Source organism: Lolium rigidum, chromosome 7 (genome assembly GCF_022539505.1).
Source record: "Lolium rigidum isolate FL_2022 chromosome 7, APGP_CSIRO_Lrig_0.1, whole genome shotgun sequence".
NCBI classification, from domain to species: Eukaryota; Viridiplantae; Streptophyta; class Magnoliopsida; order Poales; family Poaceae; genus Lolium; species Lolium rigidum.
In genome coordinates, this window is record NC_061514.1 from 160,491,766 (window position 1) to 160,509,632 (window position 17,867).

Here is a 17,867-nt window from a genome sequence, read left to right on the forward strand (position 1 = left end):
TAAGAGTTAACTCATAAAGCAATAATTCAAAGTAAAGGTGTTGAAGCAACACAAAGGAAGATTAAGTTTCAGCGGTTGCTTTCAACTTGTAACATGTATATCTCATGGATATTGTCAACATAGAGTAATATAATAAGTGCAATATGCAAATATGTAGGAATCAATGCACAGTTCACACAAGTGTTTGCTTCTTGAGGTGGAGAGAAATAGGTGAACTGACTCAACAATAAAAGTAAAAGAATGGTCCTTCATAGAGGAAAAGCATCGATTGCTATATTTGTGCTAGAGCTTTGATTTTGAAAACATGAAACAATTTTGTCAACGGTAGTAATAAAGCATATGTATCATGCAAATTATATCTTACAAGTTGCAAGCCTCATGCATAGTATACTAATAGTGCCCGCACCTTGTCCTAATTAGCTTGGACTACCGGATCATCACAATGCACATGTTTTAACCAAGTGTCACAATGGGGTACCTCTATGCCGCCTGTACAAAGGTCTAAGGAGAAAGCTCGCATTGGATTTCTCGCTATTGATTATTCTCAACTTAGACATCCATATCGGGACAACATAGACAACAGATAATGGACTCCTCTTTTATGCATAAGCATGTAACAACAATTAATAATTTTCTCATTTGAGATTGAGGATATTTGTCCAAAACTGAAACTTCCACCATGGATCATGGCTTTAGTTAGCGGCCCAATGCTCTTCTCTAACAATATGCATGCTTAACCATAAGGTGGTAGATCGCTCTTACTTCAGACAAGACGAACATGCATAGCAACTCACATGAAATTCAACAAAGAGTAGTTGATGGCGTCCCCAGAGAACATGGTTATCGCACAACAAGCAACTTAATAAGAGATAAAGTGCATAAGTACATATTCAATACCACAATAGTTTTTAAGCTATTTGTCCCATGAGCTATATATTGCAAAGGTGAATGATGGAATTTTAAAGGTAGCACTCAAGCAATTTACTTTGGAATGGCGGAAAAATACCATGTAGTAGGTAGGTATGGTGGACACAAATGGCATAGTGGTTGGCTCAAGTATTTTGGATGCATGAGAAGTATTCCCTCTCGATACAAGGTTTAGGCTAGCAAGGCTTATTTGAAACAAACACAAGGATGAACCGGTGCAGCAAAACTCACATAAAAGACATATTGTAAACATTATAAGACTCTACACCGTCTTCCTTGTTGTTCAAACTCAATACTAGAAATTATCTAGACCTTAGAGAAACCAAATATGCAAACCAAATTTTAGCATGCTCTATGTATTTCTTCATTAATGGGTGCAAAGTATATGATGCAAGAGCTTAAACATGAGCACAACAATTGCCAAGTATCACAATACCCAAAACATTTATAGCAATTACTACATGTATCATTTTCCAATTCCAACCATATAACAATTTAACGAAGAAGAAACTTCGCCATGAATACTATGAGTAGAAGCTAAGGACATACTTGTCCATATGCTACAGCGGAGCGTGTCTCTCTCCCATAAAGTGAATGCTAGGATCCATTTTATTCAAACAAAACAAAAAATAAAAACAAACCGACGCTCCAAGAAAAGCACATAAGATGTGATGGAATAAAAATATAGTTTCGGGGAGGAACCCGATAATGTTGTCGATGAAGAAGGGGATGCCTTGGGCATCCCCAAGCTTAGACGCTTGAGTCTTCTTAATATATGCAGGGGTGAACTACCGGGGCATCCCCAAGCTTAGAGCTTTCACTCTCCTTCATCATGTTGCATCATACTCCTCTCTTGATCCTTGAAAACTTCCTCCACACCAAACTTAGAACAACTCATTAGAGGGTTAGTGACAATAAAAATTAACATGTTCAGAGGTGACACAATCATTCTTAACACTTCTGGACATTGCATAAAGCTACTGGACATTAATGAATCAAAGAAATTCATCCAACATAGCAAAAGAGGCAATGCGAAATAAAAGGCAGAATCTGTCAAAACAGAACAGTTCGTATTGACGAATTTTATCGAGGCACCAGACTTGCTCAAATGAAAATGCTCAAATTTAATGAAAGTTGCGTACATATCTGAGGATCACTCACGTAAATTGGCATAATTTTCTGAGTTACCTACAGAGAATTTTGCCCAGATTCGTGACAGCAAAGAAATCTGTTTCTGCGCAGTAATCCAAATCTAGTATGAACTTTTCTATCAACGACTTTACTTGGCACAATAAAACACTAAACTAAGATAAGGAGAGGTTGCTACAGTAGTAAACAACTTCCAAGACACAAAATGAAAACAAAATACTGTAGGTAAAAACATGGGTTGTCTCCCATAAGCGCTTTTCTTTAACGCCTTTCAGCTAGGCGCAGAAAGTGTGTATCAAGTATTATCAAGAGACGAAGTGTCAACATCATAATTTGTTCTCATAATAGAATCAAAAGGTAACTTCATTCTCTTTCTAGGGAAGTGTTCCATACCTTTCTTGAGAGGAAATTGATATTTTATATTACCTTCCTTCATATCAATGATAGCACCAACAGTTCGAAGAAAAGGTCTTCCCAATATAATGGGACAAGATGCATTGCATTCAATATCCAAGACAACAAAATCAACGGGGACAAGGTTATTGTTAACGGTAATGCGAACATTATCAACTTTCCCCAAAGGTTTCTTTGTAGAATGATCAGCAAGATTAACATCCAAATAACAATTTTTCAGCGGTGGCAAGTCAAGCATATTATAAATTTTCTTAGGCATAACGAAATACTTGCACCAAGATCACATAAAGCATTACAATCAAAATCTTTAACCTTCATCTTAATGATGGGCTCCCAACCATCCTCTAGCTTTCTAGGAATAGAGGCTTCGCGCTCTAGTTTCTCTTCTCTAGCTTTTATGAGAGCATTTGTAATATGTTGCGTGAAAGCCAAATTTATAGCACTAGCATTAGGACTTTTAGCAAGTTTTTGCAAGAACTTTATAACTTCAGAGATGTGGCAATCATCAAAATTCAAACCATTATAATCTAAAGCAATGGGATCATCATCCCCAATGTTGGAAAAAATTTCAGCAGCTTTATCACAAGCAATTTCAGCAGTTTTAGCAGTTTTGGGCAGTTTCTCGCGCTTTGCATTAGAAGTAGAAACATTGCTAACACCAATTCTTTTATTAGTATTAGTAGGAGGTGCAGCAACATGTGTATCATTAGCATTACTAGTGGTGGTAATAGTCCAAACTTTAGCTACATTCTTCTCTTTAGCTAGTTTTTCATTTTCTTCTCTATCCCACCTAGCACGCAGTTCAGCCATTAATCTTATATTCTCATTAATTCTAACTTGGATGGCATTTGCTGTAGTAACAATTTTATTATGATGATTTTCATTAGTCATAACTTTCGATTTCAAAAGATCAACATCAGCAGCAAGACTATCGACTTTAGAAGCAAGTATATCAATTTTCCCAAGCTTTTCTTCAACAGATTTGTTAAAAGCAGTTTGTGTACTAATAAATTCTTTAAGCATGGCTTCAAGTCCAGGGGGTGAATTCCTATTATTGTTGTAAGAATTCCCATAAAAATTACCATAGCCGTTGCCATTATTATAAGGATATGGCCTATAGTTGTTACTAGAATTGTTCCGGTAAGCATTGTTGTTGAAATTATTATTTTTAATGAAGTTCACATCAACATGTTCTTCTTGTGCAACCAATGAAGCTAATGGAACATTATTAGGATCAATATTAGCCCTATCATTCGCAAGCATAGACATAATAGCATCAATCTTATCACTCAAGGAAGAGGATTCTTCAACAGAATTTACCTTCTTACCTTGTGGAGCTCTTTCCGTATGCCATTCAGAGTAGTTGATCATCATATTATCAAGAAGCTTTGTTGCTTCACCAAGAGTGATGGACATAAAGGTACCTCCAGCAGCTGAATCCAATAAATTCGGCGAAGAAAAATTTAGTCCTGCATAGAAGGTTTGGAGGATCATCCAAGTAGTCAGTCCATGTGTTGGGCAATTTTTAACCAGCGATTTCATTCTTTCCCAAGCTTGAGCAACATGTTCAGTATCTAATTGTTTAAAATTCATTATGCTACTCCTCAAAGATATAATTTTAGCAGGGGGATAATATCTACCAATAAAAGCATCCTTGCATTTAGTCCATGAATCAATACCATTCTTAGGCAGAGATAGCAACCAATCTTTAGCTCTTCCTCTTAATGAGAAAGGGAACAATTTTAATTTTATAATGTCACCATCTACATCCTTATACTTTTGCATTTCACATAATTCAACAAAATTATTAAGATGGGCAGCAGCATCATCAGAACTAACACCAGAAAATTGCTCTCGCATAACAAGATTCAGTAAAGCAGGTTTAATTTCAAAGAATTCTGCTGTAGTAGCAAGTGGAGCAATAGGTATGCATAAGAAATCATTATTATTTGTGGTTGTGAAGTCACACAACTTAGTATTTTCAGTGTTGGCCATTTTAGCAACAGTAAATAAAGCAAACTAGATAAAGTAAATGCAAGTAAACTAATTTTTTTGTGTTTTTGATATAGCAAACAAGATAGCAAATAAAGTAAAACTAGCAACTAATTTTTTTTGTATTTTGATTTAGTGCAGCAAACAAAGTAGTAAATAAAACTAAGCAAGACAAAAACAAAGTAAAGAGATTGAGAAGTGGAGACTCCCCTTGCGAGCGTGTCTTGATCTCCCCGGCAACGGCGCCGTAAATTTGCTTGATGCGTGTGGTTGACACGTCCGTTGGGAACCCCAAGAGGAAGGTGTGATGCGCACAGCGGCAAGTTTCCCTCGATAAGAAACCAAGGTTTAATCGAACCAGTAGGAGTCAAGAAGCACGTTGAAGGTTGATGGCGGCGGGATGTAGTGCGGCGCAACACCGGAGATTCCGGCGCCAACGTGGAACCCGCACAACACAACCAAAGTACTTTGCCCCAACGAAACGAGTGAGGTTGTCAATCTCACCGGCTTGCTGTAACAAAGGATTAACCGTATTGTGTGGAAGATGATTGTTTGCAGAAAACAGTAGAACAAGTATTGCAAGTAGATTGTATTTCCAGTATAGAGAATTGGACCGGGGTCCACAGTTCACTAGAGGTGTCTCTCCCATAAGATAAACAGCATGTTGGGTGAACAAATTACAGTTGGACAATTGACAAATAAAGAGGGCATGACCATGCACATACATATTATGATGAGTATAGTGAGATTTAATTGGGCATTACGACAAAGTACATAGACCGCCATCCAACTGCATCTATGCCTAAAAAGTCCACCTTCAGGTTATCATCCGAACCCCCTCCGAGTATTAAGTTGCAAAGCAACGGACAATTGCATTAAGTATGGTGCGTAATGTAATCAACAACTACATCCTTAGACATAGCATCAATGTTTTATCCCTAATGACAACAGCACAACACAACCTTAGAACTTTCTCGTCATCGTCCCGGTGTCAATGCGGCATGAACCCACTATCGAGCATAAATACTCCCTCTTGGAGTTACAAGCATCTACTTGGCCGGAGCATCTACTAGTAACGGAGAGCATGCAAGATCATAAACAACACATAGATATAACTTTGATAATCAACATAACAAGTATTCTCTATTCATCGGATCCCAACAAACGCAACATATAGAATTACGGATAGATGATCTTGATCATGTTAGGCAGCTCACAAGATCCGACAATGAAGCACAATGGGGAGAAGACAACCATCTAGCTACCGCTATGGACCCATAGTCCAGGGGTAGACTACTCACACATCACTCCGGAGGCGACCATGGCGGCGTAGAGTCCTCCGGGAGATGAATCCCCTCTCCGGCAGGGTGCCGGAGGCGATCTCCTGGATCCCCCGAGATGGGATCGGCGGCGGCGTCTCAGTAAGGTTTTCCGTATCGTGGCTCTCGGTACTGGGGGTTTCGCGACGGAGGCTATTTGTAGGCGGAAGGGCAGGTCAGGAAGGGGCACGAGGGGCCCACACCATAGGGCCGCGCGGCCAAGGGGGGGGGCGCTGCCCTAGGGTTTGGCCACCTCGTGGCCCCACTTCGTCTCCTCTTCGGTCTTCTGGAAGCTTCGTGGCAACATAGGACCCTGGGCGTTGATTTCGGCCAATTCCGAGAATATTTCGTTACTAGGATTTCTGAAACCAAAAACAGCAGAAAACAAGAATCGGCACTTCGGCATCTTGTTAATAGGTTAGTTCCAGAAAATGCACGAATATGACATAAAGTGTGCATAAAACATGTAGATAACATCAATAATGTGGCATGGAACATAAGAAATTATCGATACGTCGGAGACGTATCAGCCACCACCTCCACTACAGGGCATACGCCCAAAACACGGCATAGAGCTGAAAACTACAAATAAACTACTGGATCTACCCTAAAACTACTCCGGCGCCTATCCAAGACCAACTCCGGCCGGCGCAAAAGCGTGTGGCGTTGCAGCACTCGCGGCTGCTACTTGGTGGAGGAGGCTGGGTATAGGCCGTCATTCCGGCTGCCAGAGTTAACGTAAGAGGGCGTGCCGGCGAGCTGATGAAGTAGAGACGAGGTCCTGAAGCTTTACGACTTTATCCAAAAGAGGAAGACAATGCATTTAAGAAAAAAACAGATACGTGATTAAATCTGGGCCATAGATAGTATACAAGGGCTAGGATTTGTCAAACTCCACGCGGTGGAGTTGAGTCCAACTCCAGGGGATCCGAACCCGTGTTATCTCTTATAGCCTTTCCTAGCAATTGATGGTAATCAATTAAAATTGGTACGAAATTATATTGCTAAGGGAAGATATGTCGTACAATGGACAAAATGCCTTCCCTTATTTTCTAAGAGATGATCTCTTAGCTAAGGGAACACAACCTTCTCTCCCTTTATTCTCTCTCCTCCAACTAAGCAAAAATTTGACGTGGCACCTCTAAGGGAAGGCTGACGTCACCCCATTGTACGTGCCCTAACCCGCCGTGCACGTGGAGTGGGGAAGGTTGCAAAAATTCAGAGGTACATGAAATTTGGGGACACGGTGATGGTTGCGCATTTGATGCCGTCCGATCGAATCTAAGGGCACTGGCAGCCATCCTGTCAAGTCAAGACAGACAAATTACAGCAGACCTCTTTTTTTTTTCGAGAAAACAAATTACAGCAGACTTGTTGTGTTGTACATTTCGGTTAGCCTTGTTTGGCTCAGGTGAATAGGTGATTTATAGATTTTCATTGCTGTTTTTAATTTATGTAAAGATCGTTCGGACTATATACTGATATACAAACGGAAGTGCTTTGAAAGGTGCTTAGAGAGGTGCTTATAGAGATAAATCAGTCTTTTTTTTCTAAGCATCATTGCTTATTTATATAGGATAGACGGCTCGTTAAGCATCTAACTTGTAAAAATAAGCACCATTGATTATGAAAAAGGGTTAATTTTTTAAAAGATTTCTTTAAACACATTGCGTTGTACATTTCCTCATAATGCGTTGTCTCTTAGCATGTTTTTTATGCTAAAATTTCACCAATCTATTAATATCATCGACACCAGTACATACTAGTCATCAACAACAGTACAAAGAGCGCGAAAAACTTAAGATGTGTTAAAACTTAAGAGATGGTTCATAGATATATGAGATTGAGTTAGAAACTTCTTTCCAATATTCTCGCGCAAAAGTTGTATCTTAGTTAAACTTTAAGATCAATATGTTCCTTATTAAATATAGTGCCACATAATAGCGGAGTAAATTAGGGTTTTCCTGCCTCTCGCAGGCGACACCGCCGATCTGCCTCGTCTTCTGTGACCTTAGGGCCATAGAGGTACGGTGGATCCAGGTCCTTTGTTAGCGGGAGGGCTCCGTTTTTTGTTGTTTTCGTTAGTCTGTGTAGAATTTGTGTTCTACTCAGAAAGGTGTGGTCGTGGTGACTCCCTGAAGCTAGATTAAAGTCCTTCCCGTCTAGCCTCCATTTTGGTAATGCGTCTAGCGTTGAAGGACATGTGGAGGTTTGTCTCCAGCGGACCCACTAGATTTGGTGTGGTTGCATCTGATTTACGCTTCTCTTTATCAGGGATGGATGCTACTCTCGTGCGTTGGTCCTTTCGTGCATTATCACAACGACTTCTTGTATGTCTACTAAAATAGGCACTACTAAGATAAGATTTGGCCGACTCCAATGAGGAAGGGTTGAAGACAGCGGCGTGACTTCGACTTGTTCAGTGATTGCAGTTGTCGCTAGATGGTTCAAAGAACTTTTTGCAATTTTTATTACTTTTATTTTTTTCTTATATTGGGGCGCGTTATAGTATGTGCCTACTCACTCTATTTATAGCCCTTTCTTTTGCTTTGAAATGATCCTTGATCTCCGCCACAAGAAAGGAAAAATAAACAAAACCGTTATGATTAAGTGGAAAAGTGGTACTGTGTATCTGGAGATCAAATGATTTATTTCTACGGTTGTAATCTGGTCGTCGCTGCCGAGCGACCTCTTCTTCGAGATCTTCCGCCGCCTTGACTCCACCGACGTTGGCGGCGCGCCATCCTCCGCAGCGCCTCCTGCCTCCGGCTCCGCCCCGGCCGCTTCTGTCCGGCCCTCCTCCTCGGCTTCTTCCACACGTTCTACTACCGAGGCTACAACATCCGGTTTTCAGCGCGTGCCGGGGGAGTTCGAGGAGTCCGCGCTCCCCGTGCTCCCGGCCTCCTTCTCCGCCGCCAAAGACTATGACGATGAACGTTGGAAGTACGCGACAGTCTCCTCCTTCATATGCGCGGACGCGGTGGCCGCTGCCGGCGTCGACGATCTGGCGGGCACGTATGACCGGCCCTTCTCGTCGCGCGACGGGCCCATCCTCCTCGGGGGGACGGGAACCACGGTGGATGGCCTCTGCCTGTGCAACCCCATGACAGGGGCTTGCGCGCGCTTTCATCCCAGCCGCCGCGTTCAAGGCGAGCACGTACGTGCTGGTCACCGGCTACGATCTGTCCCAGTCCAGCTCCGGCTTCGACGACCTCACGACCCTGATACTCGCTGTGAAAGATGGGGAGATCGAGGGTGGCATGACTTACCAGATCTTCACCACCACCGCCGGCGCCTGGGGACCCGTCGTGCGCTCCGAGAAGTTCCAGAAGGGTCTAGGCGCGCACGTGTACCCCGGCCGCGAGGTCGTCTGCCGTGGTGGCGTCGTGCACTGGCTCGATCGGCTGGTCCACGGACACCAGCCGGCTGCGAACGGGCCGGACGTGGACGACAGAGCTGCCGAAGCAGTGCATCGGACTAGACTACACCGACACAGTGTTCTTCGGCTCTTTGGCGGTGGCGACGTCCGGGGATGGGCAGCTCGCCGTGGTCAGGTCGAAGCCAGGCCACCTGGTGCGGGTGTGGGTGCTCGGCGACGGCGACGGCGACGGAGGGTGGCAGCTGCGGCGGACGATGGACGTGCGGAAGCTGCTGCGGCATCTGCCGTACGACGACGGGCGCGTCCGCCTGAGCGCGTTCTGCCCGAGGAGCGGGTGCGTGCTCGGGTCGGTAGGTCCGCGTCGATATCGACGTCGAGGTCAAGAAGAGCTCGCCGGCGCGGCGGATCGAGTGCGTCGGCACCAATCGTGATGGTGGCTTCCCATACGAAATGGATTGGTCTACTTACATCTCCAAGATGAATTTGGCGCCAAGGCTTCGATCCGTCATCGGAATTCTCTGTACGATCGTACGTGTCGGTCTGGTCTGTGCTGGTAAGAGCATCTCCACTCGTCTCCCCGACGAGGCCCCCGAGCGACGGTTTTTCCATCCGGACGGCGTAAATCGGCCCAGTAGCGCCCCCGGTTCTTCGTTTTCGTCCGGATTTCTAATCCATCCGGCGAGCCCACGCCATCCCCGGTCCCCCGGGGCGCGCTCGGGGACTCCGGATGAAAGATTTTGGCACGAAACGCCATGTGGACCCGCGTAGTCGGCGACAGGAAAACCAAATCTTGTCGATTTTCCCTCCATTCCCTCCAATTTGCTTGCATATATCCCCATTCTCTCCCGCCGAATTTGTCCATTCTCCTCGTCTTCCAGTTCCAGTTCCCGGCGGCGTCTTCTCGTCCACCACCGCTCTCCTCCTCGTCTTCTCGTCCACCATAATGCCGCCGAAGGGGACGACGAGGAAGCCGCGGGCGAAGAAGGAGCGGCCGCCGGGCATGACGAACGCAGAGTGGGCGGCGGACGAGAACGGCGCGAGGTGGAAACAAGCGGCAGGGCGGAGAGGGTGAAAAAAGCCGCCGCCAAGAGGCGGCGGCGGCGGCCCGGGAGGAACAAGCGAGGAAGATCAGCATGGCCTTCGGCCGGCGGCGGCGGCTCCATGTTCCCCGGCCAATGGCCGGCGCAAGGTACAAGCAGTTCCCCGTCGTCCTTCTCCCCTACGATGTACTCGCCGTCGCCGACTGCCATGTTCCAAGAGGGCGCCTACGTCCAACCTTCCAGGTTCACGCCGTCGCCGCCCGAGCTTGACGTCGGCGGCAGCGGCGGCCAGTTCGAGGGCACCTCGCCGGTCATGCGACGAGGGCCGCTCCCGTTCGGTGCGATGGCGGCGCCGAACGAAGAGGAGATCCACGAGATGATCACCTCCGGCTCCATGGCCGCCGCTGCGAGCCCGGGGTTCTTCATGGCCGCCGTCGCCGCGAGCCCGGGGTTCTTCACGCAAGAGGAGGCGAGGGCGACGGCAGCTGTGGCGGCGCGCAAGGAGCATGTGGAGGATGTTGCCGACGGAAGCCAAGCCGTCGAAGAAGAAGACGAAGAAGAAGAAGAGCCAACTCAAGCCGCCGCCAACCTGTCGAAGGGGAAGAAGAAGAGGAAGAAGGAGTCGCCGCCTGCCGAACCGCGTATCAAATGGACGCCGAAGGAAGAGGAGTGCCTCGCCGAAGCTTGGATGACCGTGTCCATGAACGACATAATCGGGGCCAATCAGTCGTTCGACACATATTGGCTTCGAGTGAAGCAGGCTTACGAGGAACGCAAACTCGTCGATCTCTACTTCAACAAGACGAACATGAACGTGTACCGGGGAGACAAGGCAATGGCCACCCATTGGGGGATCATGCAGACGGCGTGCAGCAAATGGCACGGCATACAGGAGGAGGTCGAAGAACGGCCGATCGGCGGCCACGACTTGGAGCAAAAGGTACGCTCCGTCGACTCTGCATCACCGAGGTACATCGTCGTGAGCTGACCCGTATCGCCGTACTCTTTTTCCCCAGCTGCGCCGTGCTTTGGACATGTACACGGACGACACCGGCATGCAGTTCAAGTTCCTGAACGTCTACGCCCGCCTCGAGAACTGCGAGAAGTGGAAGGAAACCCGCACGACCCTCTCGAAGAGCAAGACCGAGCCGTACAACCCCGACGCTCCGGCGGCTGGCGCGGCGGAAGGGCGCCCGAACTCGGCCGAGAAGAAGCTCAAAGAGATCAAAAGACGGGCAATCTCGCCGACAGGATGCAGGCGTCGATCGACAAGTGTTGGGCCGACTTGAGGTCGCACGCCGACGGGAGGAACGACAAGTTCGACGGCAGGTGGCGGGAGATGCTCGCCAACCAAGGCGCCCGGATCGCCCTGCTGAAGACGACGGCGGCGGCGAAGAAGAGGAACACAGACTTGGCGTTCCTGATGGGCGGCGGCAACATGGAACTGATGGACGAGGAGACGAGGAATTGGTACCAGGGCCACCGCAGCGACATCCTCCGAGCCACTCCGGCCAGTCCTTCGTCGTCTCCGCCGGCTCCTACCTCGTCTTCCTCACCGTCTACCTCGTCGACTGCCGCTGCTGCGACGTCGACTGCCGCAGCCGCTTCGGCCATGGCGTGTGAGGAAACTGGTCCGTCGGACACCGCCGTGCCGGCCGAGACTGCCGATGAGCCTGTTTCCGTGTAATTTCCATCCGATCGCCGATCTGTGGCTGATCCTTTTGCTCCTTTTTGCCGATCAACTGGTCGTACTTGTAGCGCGGGACGACGCTTTGTTTGAATTTAAACTATGTCCGCCGAACTCAGGGTGGACGACTGGAAATACGGTACTCCCCACGACTTAATTTTGTCCAATCCGGCGGTTGTTTCGTCCGGATTTCGTCATGGGGAGCGCCAACGAGTGGAGATGCTCTAAGATCAGATTGCTGAATGCGTCGTTTCTACGTTCTACCGCTATGGTAGAAAAGGTCTTTTTTTTTCTCAACTTGTTGGATCTTGGAAAACTGAATATCTGTCTTAGAGAGCGGATTTTCTACGGTGAATGGGATATAGGACTCCTTGGTTTCCAAAATTTGAAACCTTCATTGATTCTGAAGTCTGAACCAAAAATCCAACTTAGGATCAGTTTTGGGGTTTCTCACGACCAGAGCTTCAAAACAAGACTGGTAATTAAAATATTTGAAAATACTTAAAATTTGAACTGTGATATTTGCTGAATATTTATGAAACAATCCAAACACGGGCACTTGGTAATGCAAATGCTATAAAACGTCCAATTCTGTATACACGACAAATAAATAGACAGTGGCGTCTGCTTAAATAAGGTGCCACCATGACAGAAATTACGGGAAGTGAGTGAATAACTTGAAACAACCCCGTGAAGAACCCAAGTATGAATACGTTCATGCCCAAATCATGCTTACAGGTACAGATGGTCAACTTGGAAACAATATCGGCATCTAGTACAAATGTGCATATTACATCAAAGTAAAAGAGAGAAGAATGCAACAAGGGCCGAGACAAACAAATGGAAATTAAAATGACAGGCGCGCGAGATACACAATTGTGCTACCAGTCCCAGCTTAATGACTGGCCGGTTTCCTGATTGATTACTTTTGGAAGCCTTTTTTTTTGTTCTCATTTCAGGGGGCGTGATTACTTTTGGAAGCCTTTTTTTTTGTTCTCATTTCAGGGGGCGTGGACAGGGACCCTGTCAGGCCGTGACACCAGCCAAGGAAACCATAGCTCACCGTGACAAACATCGGTCACATAGTCAAGGAAACCATAGCCAAGGAAACCATAGCTGTGGCACCTGGACGCTCTGCTCCTGTCCTGGTTGTGGCCGTGGGACCGTGTGGTTACATGTGTGCTTCAGATGGTACGTGATATCAAAACTTTCCGACTCATTGTCTGTGCGCTGCACCTGCCTCTCCGCTTTGCATCCCTGCGAGTGCCGGTATATGCACCGGAAGTAACCTCTGCAAAAGTTCAATTTAACAACAACACGGGTCAGCCTCCCTCGTTCACTTGCAAGCAGAAAAAAAAAGGCAAGTTCAGAGTGGATTCAGAAGAAGCCTTTGCTAACCTTGGGTGCTTGGCGCCAAGGATGTCCTTCTGGCGGTACTTCCTCCATCTGAAGCCATCATCAAGGGGGCTTAGAACCCATAGTTCCATGTGGATATTCTTGAGGCTTAGCAGGTGCTTGATGCCCATAGGATAAGTGCCATAGTCCGAATCTAATCTTATATCAAGCTCTTGGACACTGGGCATTGCGCCTGCTTCAAACGTCAGTTCTGATATCTTCTTGGAGGACAGCCTAAAATCCTTGAGAACGGGGAATCCTGTTCCGCAGATGACTAACTTGTCTTCAGCTTCAGGAGTTCCTTCGATGTGCAATTTGAGGTGGCTAAGAGATTGCAACTGTGCAAGAATTCCGATATCATTCTCCAACACCTCAACCGCAAGATCAAGCTCAAAGAGATTATGGAGCTCTCCAATCCACACAGGAACCCTCGAGAACACCCACAACCTCTGAAGCCTCCGCAGAAGGCAAGGAGAAGCGGATAGCGGATTCAGCGCATACGTACTGCTGATTTTAGAATCTGTGAGCAGGTATCTGAGGTTGCAAAGTTTTTCAAGGGAACATCTCAAAACATCCAAACGTTGTCTTCTTTCCATGTCATCCAAAGCCTCCAATTTGGCAAAACATATTCGAAGATCCCTCAAATTGGTCAGATCTCCGAGGTCTCTGATGTTGTCTATAGGGTTCAAGCCGACATCAAATGCATGCAGTGTACATAAAGATTTCATGTTGCCAATCCCACCGGGCAAATTTGTCTCACTAGGGATGATCAGGTGCAGCAACCCCTGCAAATGAATAACATCTGAGGGAACTTCAAGACCATATGCTCCCAACTCCAATGTCTCCAATTGCTCCAGTCCCCGGATATTATTTGGTAACACTATTTTACAATCAGCTTCAATTTTCAGATACCTCAGTTGGAACAAATGAGACATTCCAGTGAGGTCAATTATCTCCTGATGGTTCCCACATGAAAATTCAAGAGCTAAAACTCGGAGATGCTTGAACTTCAAGAGAGGAGGTGCATATGCAGATGTACCAAATCTCGCCAGCGCTCTTACTTGCAAGAGCCGGATGGTTTCCAATACTGTGCCATCTATTATACCGTCAAGGTTCAGGGAGAGTCGGCGGACCTTGTCAGGCAAACCTATCATGGCTTGGATATCATCTGTTGCAGTGATGAAATTGTCTTCTCTGCACTTGTGTATAATAAGGTCAAGCATCATATCATGCAATCTGCAAGACAACACTTCATTATTACGATCAGTATCAGCTGGTTGAATGATGCTCCTGTTGATGAGCTCATTAAAATAGCCCTCCGCAACATTCTCTGGATCTCGTCCATGTGCTTTACTCACAAAACCTTGCGCTACCCATTGCCTCACCAAATCATTCTTCTTGATTATGTAGTCCTCTGGATATATACACAAATATAGCATGCATGTCTTCAAATAATGAGGAAGATTTATGTAGCTAAGGTTTAGTATCTTCCTCATTCCTTCCAATGTTGGTTTCACTTCAAAATTTGGGGCCAGAGAATCCATTATGTACTCCCAGTGCTCCTTCAATTTGCTTTGTTCACTAGCCAAAAGGCTAGATATAGTGACAATAGCGAGAGGCAAGCCACCACATCTTTTTAAAATTTGAGCTGAAACTTCTTCCAAATACAGAGGACAAGCATCCTCTGAACCAAATACTCTTTTGAAAAATAGCTTTCTTGAGTCTTTGTGGCTTAGTGACTTCATCTTGTAAACATAATCAGGTTGGTTGCTGCAGCAAGCTCTAGCCACAGTATCAATTCGTGTGGTTGTTATTACCATGCTACCTTTAGAGTTTTTTGGAAGAACCCATCTAATAACATTCCATGCAGTTTCATCCCAAACGTCATCAATTACAATAAAATACCTGCAAAATTAAATCACATAAACTAAAATAAGTATCAGCCAGTGGTAACTATAGGGAAAAGTAAAATATATATGAAAGCATACTCACTCCCTATCTCTACAACTGCATCTCAAAACCGTGAATACACCGTAAACAAACCTTTATCAGTCAATGGTTGAAATGCAAATCTACTTGTCTATAATGAAGTTGAATCTTCTATACACATTTGTGAGAGCAGAGTTGATCTGAGGAATTTATTTCCAGAATAGATAAAAAAGCAATTGTCCGATTTCTAGTTTTACAAACTATAGTGCTTAAACTAGTTCCACTAGTCAACCACAAACGTATAATCTATAAAGAGGGGTACAGGAATTTTGCCAAGAAAGTACCAGCAGGCTAAAAAACAGTTAGATCACCAAACATTATAAATTACTTGGGTTACTGTCATCTCCAAACAGGAGTACCTCTTATCCATAAGGAATTTTCTGAGCGCACTGATCAGTTCATCCTCTGCCCATATATCCATGTTGGTTCCCTCCGGAGCTTCATAGCCAACTTCAGAGAGCATTCTTCTGAAAATATTTCTAATGTTTGGTTTCTGGGATACGGAAACGAAAGCTCCACAGTCGAACTTGCACATTAGCTTCCCGTAGAATCTGGTTCGCAAGCGTAGTCTTACCCAGCCCTCCAAATCCCATTATAGAGAGGACCTTCATCTGTTGTGTGGAGACATCCTCTTCATCAACCATCAGTTTAATTAATTCATCCCTCAGCCCGTCGATACCCACAAGGCTTAATTTATCTTCATATAATGCCAGCAGACGAATATCAATGGGTGTGTTGTTTGGCTTGAAGACAGCATCATCAATCTTGTATCTCGTGCGTCGTTCGCTCGCCTCCACGACACGGCGCTTGAGGCCTCGGAACTCCTTGGCAATCTTATGCTGAGAGTGCATCGTTGTCAACAAGTTCATGGTCCTATGAATAAACCCCTTCAAAAATCCACTCGGCTTGCTGTTGGACTCACATTCCACGGACCGCATGAAGTCATCGACGCTGTCCTCGATGTCATAGGACAAATCACGCACCTCCTTTGCCCAGCACTTGGCTTGCTTGTCGGGCTCTTCGTCCGCTTCGGACATCCTCTCCAGGAACGCGCGCATACTCTCGAGCTCAGCTTTCAGTGACACGATGTCATCTATGGCTTCTTTCAGCAGGTTGTAATTGCCAGCGAGCAGATCGCCAAGCTTCCCAAGCAGGGAGCCTATGGCGCCCTCCGACACGCTCACCACTGCTGCCTCCATACAAATAGCAGCACAGCTTGCAGCCCTTACTCAAGACGAGCATCAAAAGATTGCATCTGCAACAATGAATTGAAACCAGCCCCTTGAATCAACTTGATTCATGGCAGCTGTGTCTGAAGAAGGAAAGTAAATGGAATCGACCTAACCTTCATCTTCAACTGATGTGAGCGGCTTGGGAAACTCCATCAGATTCCAACTGTCAGATGCGAACTAAGGTGGCCCGCCAAATCATCTTCCGTCGTCGCCGCTCGCCAGATCGAGCTCGTCCTCCTCGTCTCTGCAGGCGAAAATATTAATTCTACCCGTTCACCGGCGAGTTGCTGAAGGCACGGCCAGCTCTAGATCTAGGTATGTCGTCCTCTCGATGTAGAGCTTGGCGAGTGAGCAGAAGATTCAGTTTACACTTGTGAATACAAGTGAGCTTGGCCACTGGGGACGGTGTGACGCGTTTTAGATTTTATAAGGAGAGTACTCGTTATTACAAATTTAAATACTATCTTTGTTCATAAATAGATACCAAAAATATGTCTAAATTTGAATGTATCTAGACACGATTTAGTGTATAGACACATCTGAATTTAAATAAATTTTTAACATTTATTTATGGACGGAGGGAGTATAATACTAGAAAGATTTCCAGAGTTCTTATTTTTATTGCTCACTCCCTTTCACAAAGGATGTCTTGGATTAACGAGATCAAAATAGGGTAGCACGCCTAGCAAACTTGGCTAGAGTTGGAGGGAGTACCGCTTGTTGAGTACGACAGTTTTCAGAGTGTGTCTCACAGCTACTGCTAGCTAATTGTTACACTGTAGTTGAGAAATAAAATCTGGAGGCTTTTTCTCATAGAAAAAGAAAATAAATCTAAGAGTTTATACGGATGGTGTATATAATTTATTTAGGCTTTTTCATAGAAACATATTCTTGCCTAATCTCTCTATGTGATCCATTTCATAAATAAAATCATAAAATATCTATTTACGATAAAATTATATATTTTTCTTAAAAACTAGGTTAGAGATATTTGAAAACAGGCTGATTATCTGACACTCTTGTAGTTTCCCATTTTGTTTTTTTTGGGTAATTCTTTTTTCTTATTTTGGCTGTGTGCATCCGTAATGTCGCTAGGGCAGTGTGTTGTTGCAGAGGCTGGGTGTAATTGGTATCTCTGATATTAATATATACTCTTTGTCGAAAAATAAAATACTGTAGATATGAAACATGAAAAAATCATGAGGAAAAAATATACAATGTACTACTATCTCAGTTCCTTAACATAGAATGTTACGGTAGTTTAAATTAAGTAGCCGAAAAGTTCTATATTTAGGACTGGGGGAGTATCTTTAATCTCTGGTAGCCAAGTGTGCAACAACCTAG

At 45.2% G+C, this 17,867-nt stretch overlaps 1 pseudogene; it reads right to left on the reverse strand.

The window, feature by feature from the left end:
- Positions 1–12,632: 12,632 nt before the first annotated feature.
- On the reverse strand, positions 12,633–16,886 carry LOC124672024 (annotated as a pseudogene).
- Between the last annotated feature and the right edge of the window lie 981 nt (positions 16,887–17,867).